General features: G+C 31.4%; 1 protein-coding gene across 3 annotated transcripts in view; it reads left to right on the top strand.

The window, feature by feature from the left end:
* Hph (HIF prolyl hydroxylase) overlaps positions 1–12245 on the top strand; it is a 562987-nt gene that overhangs the window by 224752 nt on the left and 325990 nt on the right. The window lies entirely within an intron of this gene.

The raw sequence follows: 12245 nt of genomic DNA on the forward strand, positions 1-12245 counted from the left end.
ATGAAATTGATTGTAGTGAAATTCATTTTTTTGTAGTTCTTATAGTTACTCCGAAAATATAATACATTGTGCGGAAACCAAGCAATTTAAGCAAATTTGGGTTTTTTCTTTCTGAAATACGTTTTAAATCGTTTGTAGTTTTTCATAGGTAAAAAAAATTTTTTTTTGGTCCATACGTTTCGGAGATATCGCTAACGCATCTCAAAAAAATCAAGAACGCAGCAATTTGGAAGCACTAAAAGTACTTTTCCTATAACTACAAACGATGAAATTGATTGTAGTGAAATTCATTTTTTTGTAGTTCGTATAGTTACTCCGAAAATATAATACATTGTGCGGAAACCAAGCAATTTAAGTAAATTTGGTTTTTTTGTTTTTGAAATACGTTTTAAATCGTTTGTAGTTTTTCATACGAAAAAAAATTTTTTTTTTGGTCCACAGGTTTCGGAGATATCGCTAACGCATCTCAAAAAAACCAAGAACGCAGCAATTTGGAAGCACTAAAAGTACTTTTCCTATAACTACAAACGATGAAATTTATTGTAGTGAAATTCATTTTTTTGTAGTTTTTATAGTTACTCCGAAAATATAATACATTGTGCGGAAACCAAGCAATTTAAGTAAATTTGGTTTTTTTGTTTTTGAAATACGTTTTAAATCGTTTGTAGTTTTTCATACGAAAAAAAATTTTTTTTTTGGTCCACAGGTTTCGGAGATATCGCTAACGCATCTCAAAAAAACCAAGAACGCAGCAATTTGGAAGCACTAAAAGTACTTTTTCTATAACTACAAACGATGAAATTGATTGTAGTGAAATTAATTTTTTTGTAGTTCTTATAGTTACTCCGAAAATATAATACATTGTGCGGAAACCAAGCAATTTAAGCAAATTTGGGTTTTTTCTTTCTGAAATACGTTTTAAATCGTTTGTAGTTTTTCATAGGAAAAAAATTTTTTTTTTGGTCCACAGGTTTCGGAGATATCGCTAACGCATCTCAAAAAAACCAAGAACGCAGCAATTTGGAAGCACTAAAAGTACTTTTCCTATAACTACAAACGATGAAATTGATTGTAGTGAAATTCATTTTTTTGTAGTTCTTATAGTTACTCCGAAAATATAATACATTGTGCGGAAACCAAGCAATTTAAGGAAATTTGGTTTTTTTGTTTTTGAAATACGTTTTAAATCGTTTGTAGTTTTTCATACGAAAAAAAATTTTTTTTTTGGTCCACAGGTTTCGGAGATATCGCTAACGCATCTCAAAAAAACCAAGAACGCAGCAATTTGGAAGCACTAAAAGTACTTTTCCTATAACTACAAACGATGAAATTGATTGTAGTGAAATTCATTTTTTTGTAGTTCTTATAGTTACTCCGAAAATATAATACATTGTGCAGAAACCAAGCAATTTAAGTAAATTTGGTTTTTTTGTTTTTGAAATACGTTTTAAATCGTTTGTAGTTTTTCATACGAAAAAAAATTTTTTTTTTGGTCCACAGGTTTCGGAGATATCGTAACGCATCTCAAAAAAACCAAGAACGCAGCAATTTGGAAGCACTAAAAGTACTTTCCCTATAACTACAAACGATGAAATTGATTGTAGTGAAATTCATTTTTTTGTAGTTCTTATAGTTACTCCGAAAATATAATACATTGTGCGGAAACCAAGCAATTTAAGCAAATTTGGGTTTTTTCTTTCTGAAATACGTTTTAAATCGTTTGTAGTTTTTCATAGGAAAAAAAATTTTTTTTTTGGTCCATACGTTTCGGAGATATCGCTAACGCATCTCAAAAAAACCAAGAACGCAGCAATTTGGAAGCACTAAAAGTACTTTTCCTATAACTACAAACGATGAAATTGATTGTAGTGAAATTCATTTTTTGTAGTTCTTATAGTTACTCCGAACACATTGTGCGGAAACCAAGCAATTTAAGTAAATTTGGTTTTTTTGTTTTTGAAATACGTTTTAAATCGTTTGTAGTTTTTCATACGAAAAAAAAATTTTTTTTTGGTCCACAGGTTTCGGAGATATCGCTAACGCATCTCAAAAAAACCAAGAACGCAGCAATTTGGAAGCACTAAAAGTACTTTTCCTATAACTACAAACGATGAAATTGATTGTAGTGAAATTCATTTTTTTGTAGTTTTTATAGTTACTCCGAAAATATAATATATTGTGCGGAAACCAAGCAATTTAAGTAAATTTGGTTTTTTTGTTTTTGAAATACGTTTTAAATCGTTTGTAGTTTTTCATACGAAAAAAAATTTTTTTTTTGGTCCACAGGTTTCGGAGATATCGCTAACGCATCTCAAAAAAACCAAGAACGCAGCAATTTGGAAGCACTAAAATTACTTTTCCTATAACTACAAACGATGAAATTGATTGTAGTGAAATTCATTTTTTTGTAGTTCTTATAATTACTCCGAAAATATAATACATTGTGCGGAAACCAAGCAAGTTAAGCAAATTTAGGTTTTTTCTTTCTGAAATACGTTTTAAATCGTTTGTAGTTTTTCATAGGAAAAAAACTTTTTTTTTTGGTCCACAGGTTTCGGAGATATCGCTAACGCATCTCAAAAAAACCAAGAACGCAGCAATTTGGAAGCACTAAAAGTACTTTTCCTATAACTACAAACGATGAAATTGATTGTAGTGAAATTCATTTTTTTGTAGTTCTTATAGTTACTCCGAAAATATAATACATTGTGCGGAAACCAAGCAATTTAAGTAAATTTGGGTTTTTTGTTTTTGAAATACGTTTTAAATCGTTTGTAGTTTTTCATACGAAAAAAAATTTTTTTTTTGGTCCACAGGTTTCGGAGATATCGCTAACGCATCTCAAAAAAACCAAGAACGCAGCAATTTGGAAGCACTAAAAGTACTTTTCCTATAAGTACAAACGATGAAATTGATTGTAGTGAAATTCATTTTTTTGTAGTTCTTATAGTTACTACGAAAATATAATACATTGCAAAATTGGGAAATTCGAATACACCCGGTTGGGTATTCCAAAGAATGATTTTTGCACAGCAAATGGTTTCTTTGAATAATTCTCTCGATTTAAATTACAAGCATATTAAAGTTTTTGAATGTGCAAGTAAATATTGTTGCTTACAATTCATATGTTCAAAAATAAAACAAACTTCATTTCAGCATACCCCTTCTAACAAAAATTATTCTTACGCTCAAGCAAATGTACGTACATACATATGTATGTATGCTCATATGTAAGCTAAGAAATGTATGAACATGGTAATGTATCTGCTATGACGATCGTAGCGTATAAACAAACTTAGATATATATGCAAACACATACATATGTATATTCTTAAACTAAAAATCAACCAACACCCCACTTCACTCCACTTCACACCCACCTCATTGATACCAATATATCCAAGCATAAGCTAACATATGTATGTTTGTACATTCACATGTTCAAAAAAAAAAAAAAACTTCTATTCAACCAACCACTTCCAACAATAATTATTCTTACGCACAAGCATGTGTACATACATATATATGTATGTTCAAATGTAAATCACAAAATCCTGAAAACTAGCTTCCTCTTTTTCATTCATAATGCTTCTTCTTAAGTTGTCCAAATTGGTGATGCAATTTGGCAATATGGCATTTGATAGAATCGTCAAAAGAAAAATGTTTGTGATTTTATAAATACCAACTTCGATGCATATTGAGGGCTTTCATTATAACGCGCATAACTACTTCCATAACTAGGCACTTTTCCTATGAAATAATACCAAACTATTTATATGCCCTAATCGAAGTAATAATATGGTAGTAAAAAATGCAAATAAAGATGCGAGTATATTGCCCAATAAATGCCCAGTAACGTATTAGCAATATAATCTAAATATTTTCATGCATTGTTCATATACATTTTTGCAAATAATTTTCCAATATGCCGAATTGCCGAGTTGGCAGAGCTTATGGAAATTTTAATTTGCTATTTGAAAAACCTGATCTTGTTCTGTCGAAAAATTGTTCGCGCAGTCGAACAACCAAGTTTTCAGCAGCTGTGTTGCAGTTAATACATAAAAGTCGAGTTTTACCCGTTTCTGGCCCAAATTCGCACTGTGACGTCATATTGTATATGCTGACTTGTTTATCACATGTCAGCACAAAGTAAGAATTTTACACTATTTTCATAGATAAATATAGTAATAAATGGGAGGGGCGAAATGAATTAAAGTAATTTTGCCAAGAAAAATAACATTATGTCGCAAAAGAGCAATAAATTCCTTTATTTTAGTATTAATAATAAATTCCCCTTTTAGCTGTCAGTTGATTAAAGCTGCAAACGGCAACACTTTTAACCACCGACGACACATAATTTGGCTCGTGCCTATTGTATTTCGTTGGCTAATTGCTACGAGCATTCATATGTATATATATATATCTGTATACGCGGATTTACATAAAGTCTTTGGTCGCTTTAGAACGTAGCAAGCGGCAAGTTTTTTTATATCTGCCTTTACTTTGGAGTATTATTGAATATGTATGTATGTACATTTCTAATTTGGTTCATATTTTCATACATATATATTCAATGATACAATGCTCAAAAGCTGATCGACAGGCACAGGCTTCTGTGTACATATGCACATACGTATTTAAGGGTGGAATTGATGCTAGTCAAGTGCTCTTTGACTTGGCTTATCAAACTACAAATGATGAAATTAATTGTAGTGAAATTCATTTTTTTGTAGTTTTTGTAGTTACTCCGAAAATATAATACATTCTGCGGAAACCAAGCAATTTAAGTAAATTTGGTTTTTTTCTTTTTGAAATACGTTTTAAATCGTTAGTAGTTTTTCATACGAAAATCTTACCAATATGTACATACACTCATGGACAAAATAATAGGTGTACAGGGATATCTTGCGAAATGTTAAGCTGCCTTATGTGGGGGAAAACACCCCACTCAGATTGAGTTATCACCAAGATAACGATACAAAACATACTTTCCGGTTTGTATCTTTGTGGTTCAGAAATGGGATTGTCACATGTATGCAATGGCCAGGTCAATCCCCTGACCTCAAGCCGATTGAGAAATTCAGGAGTGACCTTGGGAAAAGTTTGGCGTCCTTTTCATTTAAAACAAGCGAGTTATTTTGGCAGAAGACGAAAGATTGGGATGGGATAGCACTCCTTTGGAAACCTGCCATTCCCAATGGAATAGGCAAGGTTATACAAAACATGGAGGAGATACCGGTGATTAAGAAAACAGTGGAGTAAGGAATTATATTTCAATGGTGTACTTAGATTTTTAAGAAAATTTAATACACCTATTATTTTGACCAAAGAAATTGTTTAATTATGACACAGTTTTCTTGTAAATGGATGAATTATAATTGTTTTCATATATTTAGTATAAGTAACTAAAGTCATAAGTATTAGCCGTGTTTTTTTACACGCGTATACGTTTTGCTTGCGCGTGAATAAAGACGCCTATCCTCGCTTAGATAATGCTTAGGAGACCCATCTAGCGGCAGTGGTTAAACAACTAGCACCGAAAAGCGGAGACACAACCCTCTGTTGTATTTGTGAGTACAACATATAGCTGAATCAGTTGTGATAAATATTGGACGCGCATATAATACATAGAATTAATGCAGAGGGTGAAACATAGACACATATTTCATTTACATCTGAGTATAATGCGTATTGAAATTTAGTAGTACTAATTTTATGCGTAGCAATTTCAGAGGTGTATTTAAAGTTTGTCGCTTAGCAGTCCATATAAAGTTTAAGCGTAAACTTTTATAGATGTGAAAAAAACAAAGCTATTACCACACAAAATTTGTTTTCATTTGCAAAATCTTGTAATGGAGGTGTTTACACCTATTATTTTGTCCATGAGTGTATGTATGTATTTTCGTGCTGTTCGGCTGCGTATATTGCGATGCACTCCAGTTTCAGTGCGTCGTTTTTGTTGTGAGAGTTCAAATAAAACGATGTTGCATTCTTTTCTGCGCACTTGATTTTGTTTTAGAAAATGTAGTTACATATGCATATGTATGTACATACATATATTTGTAAGTTCGGTAGAAAAACTAGAGCTTCAATCAATTTTTAATTCTTGGAGAAGATGCTGAGGTTCATGTTTAGAAAAAAAATAAAATAATTTTTAGTATGCGTTGGACATTTTTTGTGAAAGGATCAAACAATTTTAGCTGTGCGAATAATAAAATAAGTGAGTTTATTATTTGGATATATTTTGTGAACTTTTCAAAAATGTTTACCCGTGTGGATAATAATATCAATCTTACTATTATTTTTCAAAAAGTTTTGGTAAGTTTCAAAAGATTTGTTTACAATTTCATAGTATCACCATGAAAGGGCTATATATTAGCGACAGTGGCACAGTTTTATTTTAATTTTTATAAGCTTTTATTTACCTTCACTTGGCTTAATTTGGTCAAAAGATATGCAATTAATCACGTACGCCCTTAATATATAGTCTTTGACTGATAATATAAGTTGCCAATACTTCATGGTGATACAATTTTTTTGAGATGCGTTAGCGATACCTCCGAAACCTGTCGACCAAAAAAAAAATTTTTTTTCGTATGAAAACTACAAACGATTTAAAACGTATTTCAAAAAGAAAAAAACCCAAATTTCCTTAAATTGCTTGGTTTCCGCACAATGTATTATATTTTCGGAGTAACTATAAAAACTACAAAAAAATGAATTTCACTACAATCAATTTCATCGTTTGTAGTTATAGGAAAAGTACTTTTAGTGCTTCCAAATTGCTGCGTTCTTGGTTTTTTTGAGATGCGTTAGCGATATCTCCGAAACCTGTGGACCAAAAAAAAATTTTTTTCCTATGAAAAACTACAAACGATTTAAAACGTATTTCAGAAAGAAAAAACCCAAATTTGCTTAAATTGCTTGGTTTCCGCACAATGTATTATATTTTCGGAGTAACTATAAGAACTACAAAAAAATGAATTTCACTACAATCAATTTCATCGTTTGTAGTTATAGGAAAAGTACTTTTAGTGCTTCCAAATTGCTGCGTTCTTGGTTTTTTTGAGATGCGTTAGCGATATCTCCGAAACCTGTAGACCAAAAAAAAAAATTTTTTTTTCCTATGAAAAACTACAAACGATTTAAAACGTATTTCAGAAAGAAAAAACCCAAATTTGCTTAAATTGCTTGGTTTCCGCACAATGTATTATATTTTCGGAGTAACTATAAGAACTACAAAAAAATTAATTTCACTACAATCAATTTCATCGTTTGTAGTTATAGGAAAAGTACTTTTAGTGCTTCCAAATTGCTGCGTTCTTGGTTTTTTTGAGATGCGTTAGCGATATCTCCGAAACCTGTGGACCAAAAAAAAAATTTTTTTTCGTATGAAAAACTACAAACGATTTAAAACGTATTTCAAAAACAAAAAAACCAAATTTACTTAAATTGCTTGGTTTCCGCACAATGTATTATATTTTCGGAGTAACTATAAAAACTACAAAAAAATGAATTTCACTACAATCAATTTCATCGTTTGTAGTTATAGGAAAAGTACTTTTAGTGCTTCCAAATTGCTGCGTTCTTGGTTTTTTTGAGATGCGTTAGCGATATCTCCGAAACCTGTAGACCAAAAAAAAAATTTTTTATCGTATGAAAAACTACAAACGATTTAAAACGTATTTCAAAAACAAAAAAACCAAATTTACTTAAATTGCTTGGTTTCCGCACAATGTATTATATTTTCGGAGTAACTATAAGAACTACAAAAAAATGAATTTCACTACAATCAATTTCATCGTTTGTAGTTATAGGAAAAGTACTTTTAGTGCTTCCAAATTGCTGCGTTCTTGGTTTTTTTGAAATGCGTTAGCGATATCTCCGAAACGTATGGACCAAAAAAAAATTTTTTTACCTATGAAAAACTACAAACGATTTAAAACGTATTTCAGAAAGAAAAAACCCAAATTTGCTTAAATTGCTTGGTTTCCGCACAATGTATTATATTTTCGGAGTAACTATAAGAACTACAAAAAAATGAATTTCACTACAATCAATTTCATCGTTTGTAGTTATAGGAAAAGTACTTTTAGTGCTTCCAAATTGCTGCGTTCTTGGTTTTTTTGAGATGCGTTAGCGATATCTCCGAAACCTGTGGACCAAAAAAAAAATTTTTTTTCGTATGAAAAACTACAAACGATTTAAAACGTATTTCAAAAACAAAAAAACCAAATTTACTTAAATTGCTTGGTTTCCGCACAATGTATTATATTTTCGGAGTAACTATAAGAACTACAAAAAAATGAATTTCACTACAATCAATTTCATCGTTTTTAGTTATAGGAAAAGTACTTTTAGTGCTTCAAAATTGCTGCGTTCTTGGTTTTTTTGAGATGCGTTAGCGATATCTCCGAAACCTATTGACCAAAAAAAAATTATTTTTCCTATGAAAAACTACAAACGATTTAAAACGTAATTCAAAAACAAAAAAACCAAATTTACTTAAATTGCTTGGTTTCCGCACAATGTATTATATTTTCGGAGTAACTATAAGAACTACAAAAAAATGAATTTCACTACAATCAATTTCATCGTTTGTAGTTATAGGAAAAGTACTTTTAGTGCTTCCAAATTGCTACGTTCTTGGTTTTTTTGAGATGCGTTAGCGATATCTCCGAAACCTGTCGACCAAAAAAAAATTTTTTTTCGTATGAAAAACTACAAACGATTTAAAACGTATTTCAAAAAGAAAAAACCCAAATTTCCTTAAATTGCTTGGTTTCCGCACAATGTATTATATTTTCGGAGTAACTATAAAAACTACAAAAAAATGAATTTCACTACAATCAATTTCATCGTTTGTAGTTATAGGAAAAGTACTTTTAGTGCTTCCAAATTGCTGCGTTCTTGGTTTTTTTGAGATGCGTTAGCGATATCTCCGAAACCTGTGGACCAAAAAAAAATTTATTTTTCGTATGAAAAACTTCAAACGATTTAAAACGTATTTCAAAAAGAAAAAAACCAAATTTGCTTAAATTGCTTGGTTTCCGCACAATGTATTATATTTTCGGAGTAACTATAAGAACTACAAAAAAATGAATTTCACTACAATCAATTTCATCGTTTGTAGTTATAGGAAAAGTACTTTTAGTGCTTCCAAATTGCTGCGTTCTTGGTTTTTTTGAGATGCGTTAGCGATATCTCCGAAACGTATGGACCAAAAAAAAATTTTTTTTCCTATGAAAAACTACAAACGATTTAAAACGTATTTCAGAAAGAAAAAACCCAAATTTGCTTAAATTGCTTGGTTTCCGCACAATGTATTATATTTTCGGAGTAACTATAAAAACTACAAAAAAATGAATTTCACTACAATCAATTTCATCGTTTGTAGTTATAGGAAAAGTACTTTTAGTGCTTCCAAATTGCTGCGTTCTTGGTTTTTTTGAGATGCGTTAGCGATATCTCCGAAACCTGTGGACCAAAAAAAAAATTTTTTTTCGTATGAAAAACTACAAACGATTTAAAACGTATTTCAAAAACAAAAAAACCAAATTTACTTAAATTGCTTGGTTTCCGCACAATGTATTATATTTTCGGAGTAACTATAAGAACTACAAAAAAATGAATTTCACTACAATCAATTTCATCGTTTGTAGTTATAGGAAATGTACTTTTAGTGCTTCCAAATTGCTGCGTTCTTGGTTTTTTTGAGATGCGTTAGCGATATCTCCGAAACCTATGGATAAAAAAAAATTTTTTCTCCTATGAAAAACTACAAACGATTTAAAACGTATTTCAAAAACAAAAAAACCAAATTTACTTAAATTGCTTGGTTTCCGCACAATGTATTATATTTTCGGAGTAACTATAAGAACTACAAAAAAATGAATTTTACTACAATCAATTTCATCGTTTGTAGTTATAGGAAAAGTACTTTTAGTGCTTCCAAATTGCTGCGTTCTTGGTTTTTCTGAGATGCGTTAGCGATATCTCCGAAACCTGTCGACCAAAAAAAATTTTTTTTTTGTATGAAAAACTACAAACGATTTAAAACGTATTTCAAAAAGAAAAAACCCAAATTTCCTTAAATTGCTTGGTTTCCGCACAATGTATTATATTTTCGGAGTAACTATAAAAACTACAAAAAAATGAATTTCACTACAATCAATTTCATCGTTTGTAGTTATAGGAAAAGTACTTTTAGTGGTTCCAAATTGCTGCGTTCTTGGTTTTTTTGAGATGCGTTAGCGATATCTCCGAAACCTGTGGACCAAAAAAAAATTTATTTTTCGTATGAAAAACTACAAACGATTTAAAACGTATTTCAAAAAAAAAAACCAAATTTGCTTAAATTGCTTGGTTTCCGCACAATGTATTATATTTTCGGAGTAACTATAAGAACTACAAAAAAATGAGTTTCACTACAATCAATTGCATCGTTTGTAGTTATAGAAATCACAAAAAAAATTTGGATTTTTTCAAAGCGGGTTACAGCGTGATGCAGCTAGTTCTCATGCCAGTGAATTGAATGAGTGCTTGTACAAAATTTGTGTGAATGTATTCATAGGCATATTTTTGTGCATTCATGCAGGGGTCTAGTATATTGCTTTCTGAAAACTAATAACATCGCAAAATCTCAGGCCCTATAAAATTTTTTTTTATACTCAGCTGAGCAGAGCTCACAGAGTATATTAACTTTGTTCGCATAACGGCAATTCGTAACGGCATAAACTAATGGAGATAGATATAGACTTCTATATATCAAAATGATCTGGACAAAAAAAGAAATTCATTTAGCCATGTCCGTCCGCCTGTCCATCCGCCCGTCCGTAAACACGATAACTTGAGTAAATTTTGAGGTATCTTGATGAAATTTGGTATGTGAGTTCCTGGGCACTCATCTCAGATCGCTATTTACAATGAACGAAATCGGACCACAACCACGCCCACTTTTTCGATATCGAAAATTTCGAAAAACAGAAAAAGGGCGATAATTCATTACCAAAGACGGTTAAAGCGATGAAACTTGGTACGTGGGTTGACCTTATGACGCAAAATAGAAAATTAGTGAAATTTTGGACAATGGGCGTGGCACCGCCCACTTTTAAAATAAGGTAATTTAAAGGTTTTGCAAGCTGTAATTTGGCAGTCGTTGAAGATATCATGATGAAATTTGGCAGAAACGTTACTCATATTACTATTTGTGTGCTAAATAAAAATTAGCAAAATCGGATGGCGAACACGCCCACTTTTAGAAAATTTTTTTTTTTAAATCAAATCTTAACAAAAAATTTGATATATTTACAGTTTATAAGTAAATTATACATTCAACTCCAGTAATGATATGGTGCAACAAAATACAAAAATAAAAGAAAATTTCAAAATGGGCGTATCTCCGCCCTTTTTCATTTAATTCGTCTAGAATACTTTTAATGCGATAAGTCGAACAAAAATTTGCCAATCCTTGTGAAATTTGGTAGGGGCATAGATTCTATGACGATAACTGTTTTATGTGAAAATGGGCGAAATCGGTTGAAGCCACGCCCACTTTATATACACAGTCGGCCGCCTGTCCTTCCGCTTGGCCGTTAACATGATAACTCGAGCAAAAATCGATATATGTTTACTAAACTTAGTTCACGTACTTATCCGAGCTCACTTTATCTTGGCATAAAAAATGGCCGAAATCGGACTGTAACCACGCCCACTTTTTCGATATCGAAAATTACGAAAAACTAAAAAAAAAAATGCCATAATTCTATATCAAATATGAAAAAAGGGATGAGACATGGTAATTGGATTGGTTTATTGACGCAAAATATAACTTTAGAAAAAACTTTGTAAAATGGGTGTGACACCTACCATATTAAGTAGAAGATAATGAAAAAGTTATGCAGGGCGAAATCATAAGCCCTTGGAATCTTGGCAGGAAAACTGTTCGTGGTACTACATATATAAATAAATTAGCGGTACCCAACAGATGATGTTCTGGGTCACCCTGGTCCACATTTTGGTCGATATCTCGAAAACGCCTTCACATATAACACTAAGGGCCACTCCCTTTTAGAACCCTCATTAATACCATTAATTTGATACCCATAACGTACAAGCATATTCTAGAGTCACCCCTGGTCCACCTTTATGGTGATATCTCGAAAAGGCGTCCACCTATAGAACTAAGGCCCACTACGTTTTAAATAATCATTAACACCTTTCATGTGATACCCATATCTTACAAA

Source organism: Eurosta solidaginis, chromosome 1 (genome assembly GCF_040869045.1).
Source record: "Eurosta solidaginis isolate ZX-2024a chromosome 1, ASM4086904v1, whole genome shotgun sequence".
Taxonomy (NCBI): domain Eukaryota; kingdom Metazoa; phylum Arthropoda; class Insecta; order Diptera; family Tephritidae; genus Eurosta; species Eurosta solidaginis.